At 38.6% G+C, this 20,370-nt stretch overlaps 1 protein-coding gene across 5 annotated transcripts in view; it reads left to right on the top strand.

The window, feature by feature from the left end:
• The window catches only part of Wdpcp (WD repeat containing planar cell polarity effector), a 363,888-nt gene that overhangs the window by 199,107 nt on the left and 144,411 nt on the right, over nt 1-20,370 (top strand). The gene's annotated exons all lie outside the window — the stretch shown is intronic.

The following is a 20,370-nucleotide window of genomic DNA, read 5'->3' as shown; positions in this document are numbered from 1 at the left end:
GCAGCCTTAGACACATGGAGTGAGGGCATTATTGCCCCCTGGCTTGCAGCATTGCCTTAAGGAAGGTGGTCAATAGCTATCTAGTATCTTTTGACTTGTTGATATTTTCCTTGCCAGGGCCAAAGGATCTTTTATGTTTTCAAAGAATTTTATGATTCTTGAACTTTTCTCCTCATGAACCTTGATGTACAAGATTGACACCTTCCCATCTATTAAATTTAAATGTCTTTCTTATCCATGCTCTGCGCAAGTCTGCAGCTACAGAAGCCAGAAAATGGGGATGTGTGTTCCCGAGATATGACCACATTGTTGGACTGTCAGGTTTCAGTCAGAAGTAAGAGATTATGGATGCTGTACAGCTACTTTGACATAATTAGAGAGTCTAGTGAATGTGCAGGCTCAGTGGGTCCAGCACATGCTTGCTCTACTGTTTGTCACTTGCCCGATGTGGAGATGACTGAGCTTCTTACAGACCCTGCCTATGCTGACTGTCGGGTTCCTGGCTATTTCTTTTTGAGACTATAATTCAATTACAATGCATCTATCTTCCTCCCTCAACTCTCCAATCAGCTCCTCCCCACTCTGGGCTCTTATGAGAACTTTCACCCCAGTGAGATCTGATGAACAAAGCAGCAATTCCATTGTTATCAAGGAAACAGTAAGACAAACGTGTTTACTGGTTGTGTGCACTGTGAAGCTACTGCCATGAATGGTTGCTTTCCCTGTGTATAGAGTTCATCACATTTTGTCATTTGTGTTTCTATTAAGTTTGGTATTGAAATTCTAAATTTCAGATCACAAAATTTAAATTGAATATTCTCAAATCAATTATACACACATTTATCATGAAAAATAGTAGTTGATTTCAAGAGAATAAACATTATATTTGCCATCTTCATTTTGCTCTCTACTTAGATTCGCATGTTAGAATAGTGAGGAAGGCTTACTATTTTCATCCCAATGCGTCCTGCAGACATCACAGTGCCAGAGCTTTAACTATGATCTTACTGACCTTTCTTTCTCCCTCTTGTTATTCCAGTAGAGATATGTGGCCTTCCTCTCTTTCCTTTCCCGTTTCCCCACCATTTCTCACTCTTCCCCCTCTTCCTCTGTTGTGTCCGGCCAGCAGATCACAGCCTGGGTTCTAGCCTGGAAAGGCATTTTGGAAACCTGAAAGAGAAGAGGGGCTAGGCGGCGAGAGAAGGGAATGAAGCTAAGACAAGATTCTGATCAAAGCTCAATTTTACTATTTCCAGACACTCAGTTATAAAGGAAGGGGGAGGGAACCCGATTTCCCATCAAGTAACTCAGGGTCCAGTAGCAGGACAAACACGTGTGTGCCTCTTCCAAGCAGCAAAGCGACAGGGTTCAGCAGTAGGCGTGGCAGGACGAATGAGCAGGAAGCTCCACCCTTGAGCAAGCAGGTTCAAGCAGGTGGGGGGAGACCGCATTCCTCCAGCAGGATCTTAGTATGTAGCCCTGACTGACCTGAAAGTCACTCTGTAGATCTACCCAAGTACTGGGATTAAAGGCATTAGTCCATATTTCTTATTTTATGCCTTTAGTCCATCTAACCTTTATTGTTGTTATTATTTGGCCATGTAAGAATGTGATTAAAATTGCAATATTTTTTGCTAGGCAAAATTTCTCTCTAAGAATATTATATTCTGTAATTTACTGCTTTATTAATTAGTAAATATTATTATCAAAACACCTACTAAAGTATTTTCATATTTGTTTCAGCATTTAATCTGTTTAACCCAGTACCAATTTAGAGAAAGCTTTTGTGTTCGTTCAAATCTCCTTAATCCACAAAGATTTTCTACTGATGGGTTAAAATAAGAGAAGATGATGACTAGACTTTCTGATTTGGAAAAGTACAGACATTATTCAGAGTGCCGAACCTTCGCTCCTCCTCTAAGACACTGCCTTTAGCCAAGGCCTATTTTAAGAGATCTCAAAATAAAGAGTGTTGAGGCCTCAGAGCTCTGTTTAAGTTTATGAAAGTACTATGTACTTTTGAGACTTGATGTTGAAATTATCTAAAAGAATTTATCATGTGTTTTCTTATAGATTGATTCCTACTGTTTAAATTTCATCTGGCTGGAGGTTCATAGACTATATTCTAAGAAATATTACCTCTTTTGAAAAATGAAAGTTTATAAAGTAAGCAGGATTATCTCTACTTGCAAAGGATTTATTATCTTTAAGCCATCTCTTCCTTAAGATTAAAAATAATACCAAAGAGTCCACAAAAAAAAAAGAAGAAGAAGAAGTATCTCTGGGGAGGGATATAGCTCAGTTGGTTTAGTGTTTGTCAGGCATGCGCAAGGTCCTGAGTTAGATGTCCACCACTCATAAACTAGGTGTGGTGGCATACTCCTGCCATGCTAGCACCCGTGAGCTGGAGGCAAGAGGACCAGAAGTCAAATTTATCCTTGGTTTGCAAAGCAATTTGGAGGCCAATCTGGGCTACATGAGCCTGTCTGAAAACACAAAAGCAAAAGGATCAGGTAACTTCAAAACGGTGCTTTTTCTGTGTAATCTGTTGGTGGTAAGCAAAGATGTACAGCCTGATACAACGGTGGTGATGGAAAACAGACGACTGCGACTAGAGAGGCCTCAAGTGCAAGCTGGAGGTCAGCTAGTGTTCATAGCCATGCAAGCCCGTTTTGGAGAGCACTCGGTAGTATTTCTCTTTACAAGCCTTATAGTTATCTTTCAGGGAGTCGACACTGCCACCATAGAGTGAAGGCAGCCACATGTACAATGAGTGTCAAAGTGTTTCTGTAAAGGTTCATTTACAACAATTTTAATATAATAACATTTTCAAGTGTCACATTAAAAAGTAAAACCTGTGATTTCCCCCACACTGCTTTAAACTAGAAGAAAAAGCATCTTGTCTTTAGTGACATTTGGCTGCCTGCCATTATTGCCTACTCCTCACTTAGAGGGGGATCTGACGCTGCAGTGTACAAAATAGGGTGTAAACCAGCTTTCAGGATAATGGTTAAAGTGGCAGAGGTGGATCATCAGGTCTGTTTCCTCAGACCACTGCCCTCATATTGACCTTTTAAAAATAATATCCAGGCCTGTTGGTTCAGTTCCAAACTCAGCTATTGGCAGTGTGGGTTTGTATAGTTTGCCTATCCCTGTTTGCTTCTACTTTATTGTCCGCAACTTGGCAACAATGCATGAATTGCCTATGTATCAAACAGGTGAACATATCTGAAGTGTCTGACATACTGTCCTGACTTGAAAACTCAAGTTTCTAGTCTGTTTTTCTTACTACTCACTTCTCAAATCTTTGTGTACTATTTAATTATAAGGGGTGTGTGTGTGTGTGTGTGTGTGTGTGTGTAAGATTAGTAATGCTGGGCTTCAGACAACCATTGAAATTTATATGTTTGTAAATTGTTTCTACTTGATAGCTTAAAATCACTCAAGACATCCTTGTTTTATAATCTGTTCTATTAACAGAAAAAAAGCAGATTTCTTATACTTGAATTAATCTACAATAATGGTAGCATTTGGAACAACTGCAGAAAGTTTCAGTAAGTCATGTTGATGGTCCAGCATTCTTCATAGCAAAGAGGTAATATGCTGTTTTGTAAATAAATAACCAGTGAATTGCAAAATACCAGACTCAAAGACTAGGACAAATCACAAGAAGACATTTATAAATGATCCATAAACACAGAAAATGTTCAAGGTCATTAGTAGTGTCTTAGTCGGGGTTTCTATTCCTGCACAAACATCATGACCAAGAAGCAAGTTGGGGAGGAAAGGGTTTATTCGGCTTACACTTCCATACTGCTGTTCATCACCAAGGAAGTCAGGACTGGAACTCAAGCAGGTCAGGAAGCAGGAGCTGATGCAGAGGCCATGGAGGGATGTTCATTACTGGCTTGCCTCCCCTGGCTTGCTCAGCCTGCTCTCTTATAGAACCAAGACTACCACCCCAGAGATGGCCCCACCCACAAGGGGCCTTTCCCCTTCTAATTGAGAAAATGCCTTACAGCTGGATCTTGTGGAGGCATTTCCTCAACTGAAGCTCCTTTCTCTGTGATAGCTCCAGCTGTGTCAAGTTGACACAAAACCAGCCAGTACAAGTAGTGAAACCATGGACTCTCTAATCATGGGAGTAAGCACCAATAAGCTTTTCCTTTCTTTTCTTTCCTTTCCTTTCCTTTTCTTTTCTTTTCCTTTTCTTTCTTTTCTTTTTCTTTTGAATTTTCATCAGAAAAATTTAGACTATACATGGACAAATATTTTTTGTGGACTTTCTTTTGTGTTCTGTAGTTCCGGAGTTCTGCCTCTGTGCCAGGATCATGCAGCTTTCCTTGTGTAGTATATTTATAGTTAGTTTTGGAATTGGGTTGTTTTAGGTATCTAGGATTCTTTGGGATTGCACATGAATTTTAGGATGCAAATTTCTGTTTTTGCACAGACACATTATTGAAGCTTGGATAGAAGTGCATCAATTACTTTAGGTACAACTGACATGTTATGGTATTTTTTATTGATTTCTAAATGGTAATCTTAAATCATGCACTCCAATAGTACTCACCTGCCGGTCTTCCCATGTCTGCCCCTCTTCCCTGTGATCTCTATGTGCCCCCTAAGGAAAAAGAAAATGAAAAGAAAAAAAACGTCCATTTTGTGTTGTCCATATACTCACTAGTACATAGTCAAACTGCTAGTGGCCAGCACCCAAGGGAAAGGTGAGTCTTCTCCCTTGCCCATGCCACCACTGCACTACTATGCATGGGCCAATGAAGAGTGGGGCCAGCTCTCCTGTGCCCAAGCCACTGCTGGAGCCACTGTGCTGTCAGTTGTGAGGGTCAGGGTCAGCTCTCCTGCATCTACACTATGCAAGCAAGAGTCAAGGCCAGCTCTCCAGTGCCCATGGATATCAACATGGCTTCAGTTGTAGCCCAGACCACAGTCTTCTTGTCCTGTGGTGCTATCATGGGCCACAGACATCAACACAGCTCCTGCTGTATCAGGACCACTGATCGATCCACTCATGGCCCTCAGCTGTTGCATGGATCACAAGCTTCAATGTGGCTTCAGGTAGCCACACATTCCACACACATCCAGATGGCTTTTTGTGTCAGCAAAGCCTGAGGACGGTACCAGGGCAGCAGGTAGCAGGCCACACTGCATATGCCCACATGGATCTCGGGCTTCATTCTCAGCCTGGAACAGCAGCATGGGCCACTGACACCAAAATGACCTCCAGTGGCATCACTGATGAGAACCATAGTGGTCATTTGAGGATGTCCAATCCAGAAAGTAAACCTTTCCTCTCATCTTGGGCCTCCCTTGTTGCTCAGAGCCAGGATGGTTCTGTGGCTGGGTGGTGTGTTCCATGGCTGATTCTGTGTTTGTATAAACTCCAGGATGCTGTACACCAGCACCCTACACTCTGATTTTCTGTTTTTTCCATCTCTCCATCACATATTTGTTCATCATAGCAGGTTCACAAAGGTGGGGCAGTCTGGTTGGTTTCTGCCAACTGCATCCACCTGTAGTGGTTTTCTAAGTTTCTCTACATGTGTACACTGCACGTTGAGCCCATTTCTCCTCACATTCTATTCCCTCTTCATACCTTTTCCATTGCTTCCTTAAAATCTCCATAGTTTTAGTTCTAATTTCATATCATATATGCAAAACGTTATTATCTGTATAATATCTAGGAACTGCAAATGAGGGAAAACTTAATTTGTTTTTTCATAATTTTTTCTTTTTAATTGGCACAATTCAATTGATGTAATTATCCTTACTTATATCCATTTTCCTACAAACAAATTGATCTTCTTCTACTTGGTCTTGATGCCTAATGATGCTTTCTACTATGTGTTTTTTTGGTTTGGTTTGGTTTTTTGTTTGTTTTGATTGGTTGGTTCTTTCATTTCCAGAATTTCTGTGTGGCTCTTTTTCAGAGTCTGAATTTCTTTACTGATTTTTTTCCTTGATGTTTTCTGCAAGTTAATGGTTATTTCATCTTGTGTAGTAATTTTCTTATCTAGATGCTCAATTAACCTCATAACTTTCTTCTTTAGGCTTCAAATTATTTCCCTACATTTGAGTTCTCTTTGTGGCCATTGATCCCTTTTCACTGCATAGGACTCTGGCATCTTTGGCAATTCATCTGTCTGACCACTGTTCTCTATTATTGAGAAGTTGTCAGCTTAGAAGGGATCTCAGTAGAATATGGCCTTAAGGTTTTCTGGTTGTTGTTGTTGGGTCTTGCATATCTGATGGAATATATATCTCCTCCAAATCATAGACCATCCCCACAACCACACAGGTACACTGCTTTTCTCACAAGTAGAACAAATATTTGTTGTATTTCACGTACATCCTGATGGGTTGTCCTTGCTTGGATATATATTCACAGGGAAGCCAATTACGGTAACACTGCAACTAGGGCTCCAGTTTCCCAGCAACCTCAAGACTTTAAAAAAAGTGACAAACAAAATGATTGGGTGGGTTTCTTACTAAAAATGGGAGCTATGTGCAAAAGAGGAAGGAGGCAGAGGAGTGGGGAGACAAGGGGTATGAAGGACACCAGGAGAGCAAGGCCCACTAAGTCAACTGAGGGAACTTCCTGGGAACTCAGGTGGCCGACACAGACCTCTGTATATATACTGATTTTCAACCTAGTACTTTTATGGGACTTTTGAATGTGTGAATGAAAGGGTCTCTGATTCTTGTGCCTGTTCCTGAAGCTGTTTTATTTTTCTGTTGGTTTGGCTTCTCCAACTTTGATATGATGGGTTTTAGTTTATCTTATATTTTATTTTGCTACATTTTGTTAATATCTCTTAGTTATTGTTATCATCTCTTAGTTATCTTTGTTATTATCCTGTTTGTTTCTAATGAAAGACAGAAAGCAAGTGGATCTGATTTGGAGAGGAATTGGAGAGGAACTGGGAAGAGTAGAGGGAGAGGAACCTGTATTCAGATTATATTGTGTGGGGAAAGAATCTAGGTTTAATAAAAGGTGGAGATAGGAACTATAATTTAAAAATACAAGCTTGGAAAGTTTAAAAATTTTGAAATAAAAAAATCAAGATTACAAAAATTATAGAAAAAAATTACCCATTAGGCTTACAAGAAAATTAGACTGATTTAGGAAGGTCAATTAAGTTAAAGACAGATGAATAGAAATCGTCAAATCTCAAAAACAACAAAACAGACAACAAAATGAGCAATGTAAATGACTTGCAGAATTGGAGCCATGCCTTTAGTAGCAGCTTCATGAAAGCATGATCTATGGATTCAAAGACCCCAATGAACTCAGATACAAGGAAGCAGTTTCCAGGCATTTCCTATCAACATTGCATACCTAAATAGAAAAGCTGTTATGCAGAAATTAAAAATAATTGCAAAAAAGTACCAGTAACTATTGTGAATTACAGTTGCTGTTCACTAGAAAGTATATGCCAAGAGTTAATGGGGCATCTTTTAATGTGTTGAAAAGCATTAAAGCTCTGAACACAAAATGTATCCAGTGAGAGTATTCACAGGTGAGAGTAAAGTGAAGATAATTTTAAATAAACCAGAGACAGTAAGTACAGCAAAAATAAATAAATGTGTGGATAAAACATATAAATCAGAACTTGGATAACACCAAAGCTTTGGAAATGGGAAGCATAAGAATTAATAGTCTTTTCTCTTTATTTTACTGTTCTTCAAAGCAAACTTGACACATTAATTGAAATTTAAATGTTTGAGTTGTGTAGCATGTAATTATTAAAAAAACAATGCACACTATTACCAACTTGGCGCAGGCTGGCAGTCTCCAGCTCAGTACATAGCCCAAGACTGAGTCCTGTATGTTCTCCCTAACCAACACCTTTCACACCAATGCTGGAAATTCTTAGGCAAATGGATGGATCTGGATGATATCATCCTGAGTGAGGTAACCCAATCACAAAAGAACTCACATGATATGCACTCACTGATACGTGGATATTAGCCCAGAAGCTCAGAAAACCCAAGATACATTTTGCAAAACACATGAAACTCAAGAAAAAGGAAGATGAAAGTGTGGATACTTCGATCCTTCTTAGAAGGGGGAACAAAATACCCATGCAAGGAGTTACAAAGACAAAGTGTGAAGCAGAGACTGAAGGCATGACCACCCAGAGACTGCCCTACTTGGGGATCCATCCCATAAACAACCACTAAAACCAAGCACTATTATGGATGCCAACAAGAGCTTGCTGGCAGGACTCTGGTATAGCTGTCTCCTGCGAGGCTCTGCTAGTGCCTGACAAATACAGAAGTGGATGCTCACAGCCATCCATTGGACAGAGCACAGGATCCCCAATGAAGGAGCTAGAGAAAGGACCCAAGGAGCTGAAGGGGTTTGCAGCTCCCTAGGAGGAACAACAATATGAACTAACTAGTAACCCCAGACCTCCCTGGGACTAAACCACCAACCAAAGAAAACACATGGTGGGACTCATGGCTCCAGCTGAATATGTAGTAGAGGGTAGCCTAGTCGGTTATCAATGGGAGGAGAGGCCCTTGGTCCTGTGAAGGTTCTATGCCCCAGTATAGGGGAATGCCAAGGCCGGGAAGCAGGAATGGGTGGGTTGGTGAGCAAAGGCAGGGGGAGGGGATAGGGGAAAAAATAAAGTTGCAGAAAAAAGGAAAAATATTCTATCTAAAAACAGAAAAAGATAAATAAAACAAGCAGCAAGTTTTTAATTTTAAGCCCAAACATATACATTAATTTGATTTTAAAAATGTTCATGCCTTCCTGCTAAAATGTAAACCTTGGCTCTTTTTAAAGGTCAGAAGTTATCAGACTGGACCCAACCAAGTTGTAGTTATGCTTGATGTGCAATTCTTTACTTGTATCCAGGATAAACTTTATTATTGTAATATAAGTAAATTCAAAGTAAAGATGTACAAAAATGTTAATAGACAAAGACTCCTACAAAGTCATTGTGAACACAGATACTAGTTACTTGAGATGAGGGTTTCACAGCATCCACAAGTTTTAGAGAAAAGATTAACAAAATGTCCAGAGGGGTGTTCTCATTAGAAACAAATACAAATTTAGAATATCAACCATTTGGAAAAATTTATAAAGTTGGAATTTATAACTCTATATTTCCAAAAAATTACAGAAATGATTGCTTGATAAATATTTATAGTGGTAAACATTTATCAAAAAAAATAACAATAAACAGTTGTGTACAAGATAGCTGAGCTTCAAATACTTGAAATAAAAGTTGAGAAACTAAAAAAAGTAGATCTAATAGTTCATAGAAAAAGGAGGCATAGATATATAAATATTTAAAATATGTGAAACTATTTTTGATGTTTAGAAAGCTATATAACCCAACATTATTTTTAACATCTGCAGAATTCACATTATTTTTATTTATTCATCAAAGTAACTGTATACTGAGCCATATAAGGCATGAAACATTTTTAAAATTTATACATGGAACCAAAGGGATTGAGTTATAAATTAGTAACATTCTATACCTCTGAGTTGTATGAGTATTTGCAAATTAAATCACAATTGCTAAAAAAAACTGAATTTCAGAAGAAATCACAAAAGAAATTTAAAAATTATTTCAAATGAATTTTATGAGAACCACAACATAACAATATGTGGGGTGATGATTAATACAGGTACATGTGTAAGAAAGTAGATAAATCTAATTGAAAATCTAAATGTAACACTTGAATTAGTAAGTCACAGTTTGGCAAATATTGGTTATAATGGACTAAGGTGAAAGTTACTAATGGATTCTATAACTGGTGAAAGGTTTAGCAGAAACAAGTTATTTAAAAGTTATCAAAATATTTCTAAAATATTATAATATGTGTGTGTTACTTACAAAGGGAACATAAGTAACTTCAATGAAGAAAATTGGCAATCAGTATGTAAATCAATCATAACTCATCAATAACAGAACAAATAGCTCAGTGTACTGGTGATGCACTCCTTTTATCCCAGGCCTTGGGAGGTAGAGACAAGAGAAACAAGTTTGAGACCATTCTGGACTACAAATGCCAAAGTAATAATGTAATTATAACAATAAAACAAACATGGAACAAATAAGCATAGTTTGCCCCCATGTATATTAAGCAAGAACACAGTATCCTGTGACTTGCCTGCCAAAAGGTAAAACTGAATTCCAAACTGAGGGTCATTCTTATAAGTAGCCTTTACTCTTAAAACACATGATGGTCACCTAAAGGAGACCAAAGGAGACTAACAGTCATCACTAAATGCATCCAAAGTTTGTCAATTGGGTATAAGGCACAGCCAAGAAGGAAACTCCACTGTTGTATGGGTGCACATTATCAATGCTAGTTTCATTATTTTGATGTTTTGGTTTTATAGTAAATGTAAAAGTAACCTCTGAGCTGTATTTGAAACTTTATGGAAGTTAGAGATTATTTTTAAAATATACATTTTCGTTTACTGAAGCAGCTCTAGATTCTTCACTGTCCATATTTTTTCTGGGTGGAATCTGTGTAGCTTGAAAGTCTATTGCTCTGGTCACAAAGTGCTGCTTCTAGCTTCTTGTCTTTGGAACATTAAGTTTAAAAATTCAGGTAGCCCCTCCAAAGCAATTATTATCATGACATAAGAGATAATCATTTTGCTATGCTCATTGTGGCATAAAAGCCACCCAAGTTTGCTTCTCTGGCCCCATCTTGGATGGCATGATGATGAGTGTGCCTTCCGAGCATCCTCATGTTGGCATCTCTAACTACCTTGGCCACTGGCACAAGGCCAGTTGGAATGTCAAATGTACCATCTGATAATGCTATAAAAAGACCTATAACTGCCGCTCTCCAGCCATCTGTGCCTTCCCTTGGCATAATACTATTGGGTAGTTTGTCTTCCATTGGCATGGTTTTGTAGGCGGCTTACATCTGCTATTCCTAGGCACTTGCTTGGTGATCAAGTTGACATAGAATTGCTTCTTTGGCACTCTTTTCACACTGAGGAGGTTTATACCTGCTTAGTTCTGAAATAAGACATGGCGTTTGTTTAACCCATTATAATTGCAATTTTCAATGTTATGAATCCATGTGCCTTTCTGGACTCTAGTGACTCAAACTGAGCTTAAACTTTCAAATTTTAGTTCTAGTCAGAAGTCTTGACTCAGAACAGTTACTAATACATGAAGAGCACTTTCTGTAAGATAGTCAATTGAGTAAACAAAGTAAATCTCTCCTCCTGTGCCAAATCTCTGGAAATTGGAGAAGTGTGTGTGTGTGTGTGTGTGTGTGTGTATGTGTGTGTTTGTGTGTGTGTGTGTGTGTTAAGTTTTATAAACTGAATCAATATAAGAATTTTTGATGAACCAAAAGTTGTGAGAATCCACTGAACCGTATGATGGACAAAGTGAGATTAAGAAAGGTGGTAGCAAGTGTTAAGAAGAGAAGACCGCTGATGATGATGAAGGAGCATCCAGAGCTTTATCCCTTGGAGAGAGGACACTATGAATGGGAAAGTATTCATCCATAAGCAAAGATGGATCCTTGGGATGCTTCAATACTAAGAGGAAGGTAAGTAAATAAAGAAAAATCACAAGGAGAAACTGGGTCAGACCCGGTTCTATTCAAGGAAATAGGATTATGAGTGTTAAGAATTTAAGGATATTCAGCAGAAGACTAGAACTTCATGGTGTTGTAGACTAAATTGGGTCTTTCTTCAAAAAAATTCACAGGTGAAACTTCTAAGCACAACCATTAAGGTGGGTAAGGTTTAGGGCCTGTAGCTATCATCCAATATTCTGTCTTTATAAGAAGAGACATCAGAGAGATAGGTGCAGATAGAAAAATCATTGCCATCCATAACCCACAGGCAGGTTTTTTTTTTTAATTTTTAAGGTTTATGTGTGTTTTGCCTGTGTATATATGTATGCACACTATGTGTGTGCCTGGTACCCATGGAGTCTTAAAGAGTCATGGATAGTTGGAGTTATTGATGGTTGTGAACCACTATGTGCATGCTGGGAACTGAAGCCAAATCCTTTGCAAGAGGATCAAATACTTTGAGCCATCTCCCCAGATCATACCAACAGATTCTTAATTTCCAGCTTTCAGCTGACTTCATTAGTGGAAAATACCTTGAATATAATAAGCTCTTTAGATTATGAGTCATGGTCACAAAGCCAAGGATTACTGACCTTCAGAAACTGAAATAATGTTCTAGGTTGCTTTATTTTCATTTACCAAATTTGGGTAATCTCTTAGTTGTGGCAGACAAAACTGAGATACTTCAGTATAGAATAGCTGATAATAGAAGTAATTCAACAAATAGACATAATACTCTGTGTGTGTGTGTTTGTGTGTGTGTGTGTGAGAGAGAGAGAGAGAGAGAGAGAGAGAGAGAGAGAGAGACTGAGAGAAAGAATAAATGAATGAATGAAAAGAGAATGTGAGAGAGTATGTGTGAGTGAGTGATTCACTCTGTAATACTGGCTGGCCTAGAACTTGCTATGTAGAATAGGTGGCCGTGTCGAGAGGGCATGATATCTTCAAGAATAGAGACTTACATTCAAACTGTAGGAGGTAACAGCAAGACCAACCCAGCAATAGCTCATATTGTTTGGGGAATCTCTTAGACTACCCTGAACAACTCAAAATGGGGATTCTCATACCTGGTATTGGAATATTTATTAGTATATGTCTCTTGCGGAAAGCTTTATTACCCCAAGTGGCATAACTTCATTAAAAATACATATGTGTGAATATGAATATATATATGTATATATATATGATATACAATTTAGGTAAGCAAAAAACAATATGATTATGGCTTTTTCAGACATTCTTGGAGTTTTTCTCTTTTTCCCCTCTGCTTCTTTATTGACTTCCTTTCCCCTGCTTCCCTGTTTCAGGCTTATAGTTTTCAAAACATACTTTAATAAAGGCTCTTAAATGCTTTAACCTCCGTCCAACCCACCAGCCATCAGAAATAGTGGAAAGGAAAGGTTAATAGGGCAAGGATTATATGGACCTGTTTAGAAATAGTTCTTAGGAGCAAATCTAATCTGTATTGTCAGGATATTAGCAGTTCAATTCACACAAATCAGCAGTGGAAGCTCAATCCACTCAAAAACATCATTCACGAATCAGGAACTGCAGTTGAGTCCAGAAGAACCTGTGAGGCTCTGCCTGAGTCTGTAGGAGCTGAAACACCACCAGAAGTTCTTTAGTGTGTTCTTTCTCTATGAAGTCATGGCAAATGATGACTAGCAAAAAGTGGCAAGGCGCACCAATACCACACAGCATCATCCACAATATGTTGTGTTATATTTATAACCTTTCCAAACATCATGTGTTCTCTCAAGCATCCGCTCTAGCAAAACATCGCATGCCCTTTTCCCAGGAAGCTTCCAGAAAGGCACCATGTGTTTGTTCTTGACAAAACATCCTCCCATGTATCTGCTTAAGCAAAAACATCATCTCACAAGACAGTTTCCAGAAAAATATCACATGACACAACTGCCTCTCCAAAGAAACCAGAAATTTTCACTTCAGCCTATGTCTATTTACCAGTTCTCCTGTCCTATTACTTGTATCCTGCTATTTCTCTAACATTCTCCCCAACCCCCCTGCATGGTCAATTTTCATTCCCCTTGTTTCTTCTTATACTAAAGATTACATACTCATATCTGAAGATTTGGAGTTAGGAACCATAGATGAGAGAGAACACACAGTGTTTCTCTTTCTGGCTTACATCAGTTAATATTTTCTTGTCCCATTTACTTATTTGCACATTTTCTTATTTCATTCTTTTTTACAAATGAATACAATTCCATGGTGTGTAAGTACCACATTTTCATGGTCTTCTCTCTTTGGAAGGACACTTGGACAGTTGGCTTTCATTTCTTAACAATGTAGCTAGCTGGGTAGTGGAGTTGGATATTGAGTCATTTGCTCAGTTGCTAAGGAGCTTATGTTTAGCATTTTGAGAGTTCTCCATTGTGACTTTGATGGTAGATGCACCAATCGGCAGGTGCTCCCACCAACAGTGAGTGGGGCTCTCTTTTCCCCACACCCCCTCCAGCATTTGCTGCCACTTTTTCTCTTGATCCTAGTCATTCTTACTGGGTGATGAAATCTCAGATTTATTTTGTTTTACATTTCCTTAATTGCTAAGGATAATGAGCATTTATGTGATATTTCTTAGCCAGTGTTTTTGAGAACTCTCTACTCATTTTCTTCTTTAAATTTTTAATTGAAAAGAGTTTTATTCATACAGTAATATTCTAATCACAGTTTTTCTTCTCCCAATATCTCCCATATCTTCCCTATCGAATTCCCATCCATACCCTTCTTCCCTCCTTCCCTCCTTCCCTCCTTCTTTCCTTCCCTCCATCCCTCTTTCCCTCCCTTTCCTTCTCATTAGAAAACAAGAGGGCAGCTAAAACAGACAATCAAACCAGAATAAGATAAAATAAACTAATGGGGCTGGGGGAAGAAACAGAGAAAACACTCAAGAAATGTATATGGATACAGATACACACATTCACTTAACACAGAAAGCTCATGAAAATGCGAAATTGGAAACCATAATAAGCAAAAGAATTGTAAGGTAGAAAATTCCCAGATGTTAGGGAACAAAATGCCTGCCAAAATACCATTGATTTAGTTTTGTGTTTTCCACCAACTGCTGGGCATGGGATTCTCACTCAAGTATGATTTATATCTCCTCTATGACTCTGTTGGAGAGGACTTTTTTTTTCCATTGCAAGTGGTTGCTAAATGGAGTTACCTTCTAGATTAGGGATGTGGCCTTGTGTCCACTTCTCTCACTGGAACCCCATCTTGGTTAGGCAGGCCTGTGCATCCTGCAACTGTCTATGGCTTCTTATGTGTGTCACGCCTAGTGTGTCTGGAAGGTCTGATTTCTTTGCGTTTTCCATCCTCCATTATCACAATTGCTCTGTAGTACAGCTTTATGTCAGGCATGGTGATTCCACCAGAGGTTCTTTTATTGTTGAGAATAGTTTTTGCTATCCTAGGTTTTTTGTTATTCCAGATGAATTTGCAAATTGCCCTATCTAACTTGGTGAAGAATTGAGTTGGAATTTTGATGGCGATTACATTGAATGTGTAGATTGATTTCAGCAAGATAACCATTTTCACTATATTAATCCTGCCAATCCCTGAGCATGGGAGACCTTTCCATCTTCTGAGATCTTCATTGATTTCTTTCTTCAGAGACTTGAAGTTCTTGTCATATACATCTTTCACTTCCTTAGTTAGAGTCACACTAAGATATTTTATATAATTTGTGACTATTGTGAAGTGTGTTGTTTCTCTAATTTCTTTCTCAGCCTGTTTATCTTTTGTGTAGAGAAAGGCCACTGATTTGTATGATTTAATTTTATATCCATCTACTTCACCGAAGCTGTTTATCATGTTAAGGAGTTCTCTGGTGGAATTTTTAGGGTCACTTATATGTACTATCATATCATCTGCAAAAAGTGATATTTTGACTTCTTCCTTTCCAATTTGTATCCCCTTGATCTCCTTTTGTTGTCTAATTGCTTTGGCTAGGAATTCAAGAACTATATTGAATAGGTAGGGAGAAAGTGGGCAGCCTTGTCTGTCCCTGATTTTAGTGGGATTGCTTCAAGTTTCTCTCCATTTAGTTTGATGTTAGCTACTGGCTTGTCATATATTTCTTTTTCTGTGTTTAGGTATGGACCTTGAATTTCTGATCTTTCCAAGACTTTTATCACGAATGGGTATTGGATTTTGTCAAATGTTTTCTCAGCATCTAAGGAGATGATCATGTGGATTTTGTCATTGAGTTTGTTTATATAGTGGTTTACATTGATGGATTTCCATATATTAAACCATCCCTGCATCCCTCAGATGAAGCATACTTGTCCATGATACATGATCTTTTTGATGTGTTCTTGGATCGGTTTGTGAGAATTTTATTGAGTATTTTTCCATCGATACTCATAAAGGAAATTGGTCTGAAGTCCTCTTTCTTTGTTCTGTCTTTGCGTGGTTTAGGTATCCTCGTAATTGTGGCTTCATCGAATGAATTGGGTAGAGTACCTTCTGCTTCTATTTTGTGGAATAGTTTGAGGAGTGTTGGAATTAGGTCTTCTTTGAAGGTCTGATAGAACTCTGCACTAAACCCATCTGGTCCTGGGCTGTTTTTGGTTAGGAGATGATTAATGAGTGCTTCTATTTCTTTAGGGGTAATGGGACTGTTTAGATCATTAAACTGATCATGATTTAACTTTGGTACCTGGTATCTGTCTAGGAAATTGTCCATTTCATCCAGGTTTTCCAGTTTTGTTGAGTATAGCTTTTTGTAGTAGGATCTGATGATATTTTGGATTTTCTCAGGATCTGTTGTTATGTCTCTCTTTTCACTTATGATTTTGTTAATTAGGATACTCTCCCTGTGCCCTCTAGTTTGTCTGGCTAAGGGTTTATCTTTCTTGTTGATTTTCGCAAAGAACCAGCTCTTGTTTGGTTGATTTTTTGAATAGTTCTTTTTGTTTCAACTTGGTTGATTTCAGCTCTGATTATGATCATTTCCTGCAGTCTACTCCTCTTGGTTGAGTTTGCTTCCTTTTGTTCTAGACCTTTTAGGTGCGCTGTCAAGCTGCTAGTGTGTGCTCAATCTAGTTTCTTTTTGGCAGCACTCAGAGCTATGAGTTTTCCTCTTAGGACTATTTTCATTGTGTCTCACAAGTTTGAGTATGTTGTGTCTTCATTTTCATTAAAATCTAAAAAGTCTTTAATTTCTTTTTTTATTTCTTCCTTGACCAAGTTATCATTGAGTAGAGTGTTGTTCGCTTCCAAGTCAATGTTGGCTTTCTATTATTTATGTTGTTATTGAAGGTCAGCCTTAGTCCATGGTGATCTGATAGGATAGATGGGATACTTTCAATATTTTTGTATCTGTTGAGGCCTGTTTTGTGACCAATTATATGGTCAATTTTGAAGAAGTAACCACGAGATGCTGAGAAGAAGATATATCCTTTTGTTTTAGGAAAACATGTTCTGTAGATATCTGTAAAATCCATTTGTTTCATAACTTCGGTTAGTGTCCTTGTGTCTCTGTTTAGTTTATGTTTCCAGGATCTGTCCACTGGTGAAAGTGGGGTGTTGAAGTCTCCCACTATTATTGTGTGAGGTGCAATGTATGCTTTGAGCTTTACTAAAGTTTCTGTAATGAATGTGGATGTCCTTGCATTTGGAGCATAGATATTCAGAATTGAGAGTTCATCTTGGAAGATTTTACCTTTGATGAGTATGAAATGCAACCCCCCCCACTTGTCTTTTTTTTATAACTTTGGGTTGAATTTGATTTTATTTGATATTAGAATGGCTACTCCAGCTTTTTTCTTCAGACCACTTGGAAAATTGTTTTCCAGCCTTTTACTCTGAGGTAGCATCTGTCTTTGTCCCTGAGGTAGATTTCCTGTATGCAGCAAAATGTTGGTTCCTGTTTATGTAGCCAGTCTGTTAGTCTTTTTATTGGAGAATTGAGTCCATTGATATTAAGAGATACTAAGGAAAAGTAATTGTTGCTTCCTGTTATTTTTGTTGTTAGAATTGTGATTCTATTCTTGTGGCTATCTTCTTTTAGGTTTGTTGAAGGATTACTTTTTTGCTTTTTCTAGGGTGTAATTTCCCTACTTGTGTTGGAGTTTTCCCTTTGTTACCCTTTGAAGTGTTGGATTCATGGAAAGATATTTGTGAATTTGTTTTTTTCATAGAATACTTTGGTTTCTTCATCTATGGTCATTGAGAGTTTTGCTGAGTATAGTAGTCTGGGCTGGCACTTGTGCTCTCTTAGGTTCTCTATAACATCTGTCCAGGATCTTCTTGCTTTCATAGTCTCTGGTGAGAAGGAGTCTGGTGTGATTCTAGTAGGCCTGCCTTTATATGTTACTTTTCCTTTTTCCCTTACTGCTTTTAATATTTGTCTTAGTTAGGGTTTTACTGCTGTGAACAGACACCATGACCAAGGCAAATCTTATTAAAAAAAAACCAAAAAAACAAACAAACAAAAAAAAACATTTACTTGGGGCTGGCTTACAGGCTCAGAGGTTCAGTCCATTATCACCAAGGTGGGAGCATGGCAGTATCCAGGCAGGCATGGTGCAGGCAGAGCTGAGAGTTCTATGTCTTCATCCAAAGGCTGCTAGTGGAAGACTGACTTCCAGGCAACTAGGGTGAGGATCTTATGCCCCAACCCACAGTGACACACTTATTCCAACCAAGTCACACCTATTCCAACAAGGCACACCTCCAAATGGTGCCACTCCCTGGTCCAAAAATATACAAACCATCACAATATTCTATCTTTATTTAGTGCATTTGTTGTTCAGATTATTATGTGTCAAAAGGATTTCTGTTCTGGCCCAGTCCATTTGGAGTTCTATCAGCTTCTTTTATGTTCATGGGCATATCTTTCTTTAGGTTACAGAAGTTTTCTATAAATTTGTTGAAGATATTTACTGGTCCTTTATGTTGAAAATCTTCATTCTCATCTATACCTATTATCCTAAGGTTTGATCTTCTCATTGTATCCTGGATTTGCTGGATGTTTTGACTTAGGATATTTTTGCATTTTCTTTGATTGTTGTGTCCATGTTTTCTAAGGAATCTTCTGCACCTGATAGTCTTCTTCCATCTCTTGTATTCTGTTGCTGATGCTCACATCTATGGTTCCTGATTTCTTTCCTAGTATTTCTATCTCCAGAGTTTTCTCCTTTTGGGTTTTCTTTATTGTTTCTACTTCCATTTTTAGTTCTTGGATGGTTTTGTTCAATTCCATCACCTGTTTGGTTGTATTTTCCTGTAATTCTTTAAGAGATTTTTGTGTTTCCTCTTTAAGGACTTCTTTCTATGTGTTTAGCAGTGTTTTCCTGTAATTCTTTGAGGGATTTTTGGGCTTCCTCTTTAAGGAATTCTACCTGTTTAGCAGTGTTTTGCTGTAATTCTTTGAGGGATTTTTGTGCTTCCTCTTTTAGGTCTTCTACCTTTTTAGCAGTGTTCTCCAGAATATTTCTTTAAGTTAATTATTAAGGTCCTTCTTAAAATCCTCTACCAGCATCATGAGATATGATTTCAAATCTGAATCTTGCTTTTTGGGTGTGTTGGGGGTATCCAGGACTCTCTGTGGTGGGTGTACTGGGTTCTGATGATGCTGAGTGGTCTTGGTTTCTGTTAGTAAGATTCTTACATTTGCCTTTTGCCATCTGGAAATCTCTGGTGTTAGTTGTTATAGTTGTCTCTGGCTGGAGCTTGTTCCTCCTGTGATTCTGTTAGCCTCTGTCAGTACCCCTGGGAGTCCAACTCTCTCTGGAGTCCCGTGTTCAGAGCTCTTTCTGCAAGCAAGTTCTCCTGTTGCAGGGAAGGTGCCCAGAGGTCTGGGTCTCAGCTCTGCCTCCTGGCTGAGGATGAAGGCCCAAAGGGACCCTGTCCAAGAAGCTGCATTGCTTCTGTGGCCTACGTGCTCTCCTGCTGGGACTGGTCTCTGAGAGACCTGGGATACAAGATGGTGCCCTCACCTGAGACCTGGGGTCAGAGCCCTCTCTGGAGGCTGACTCTTCTCAGTGATCCTTAGATCCTGGGTGTGCTAGGGCGCCTGCAGTGTGGAGAGTCCTCTGGGGAGTACGGGATCATCCACTGAGTTCGCGCCCAATGTGGCACGTGGCTGGCGCAGACTGGAATGCTACCTGCCAGTGTTTATGCCAATACTACTCTGTTTTTATACTTTGTCTCTGTAATATATCTTGAAATCTAGAATGGTGACACTTCTAATATTGTTCTTTTGTGTGGGAATTAATTATTTTGGCTTTCTGGGATTGTTTGTGCTTCCAAATTGATTTAAGGGTTGTTGTTTTCCCTATTTCTGTGAGAATGTGATGAGTGTTTGATGATAATTGCATTGAGTCGGTAAGTAATTTTTGATAGAATCATTGTTTTTATATTATTTCTAGCAATCTATGGGTATGGGAATTCTTTCTGTCTTCTAGTGACTTCCTCTGTCTATCTCTTTTGCTCTCCCTTCACCCATAATTTAATTTTTTTGGCATCACCATTCTTTATTTTTAAATTATTATTGGTTAGTTGAATATTTTATTTGTTTACATTTCAAGTGTTATCCCCTTTCCCAGTTTCCCCCTCTGCAAACCCTCTATCACATCCCCCCTTACTCTGCTTCTATTTTGTTGCTCCCCCCACCCACCCACTCCCACCTCCATGCCCTAACATTCCTCTACACTGGAGCATCAAGCCTTCACAGGAACAAGGGCCTCCCCTCTCATTGATGCCAGATAAATGACTCCTTCAGCTCCTTCAGTCCTTCCCCTAACTCCT

The sequence above is a fragment of the Mus caroli genome, unplaced genomic scaffold (genome assembly GCF_978045245.1).
Source record: "Mus caroli unplaced genomic scaffold, Mus_caroli_1 scaffold_13, whole genome shotgun sequence".
Taxonomy (NCBI): domain Eukaryota; kingdom Metazoa; phylum Chordata; class Mammalia; order Rodentia; family Muridae; genus Mus; species Mus caroli.
Note: the sequence above shows the minus strand (reverse complement) of the source record. Positions and strands in the feature narration are given on the sequence as shown.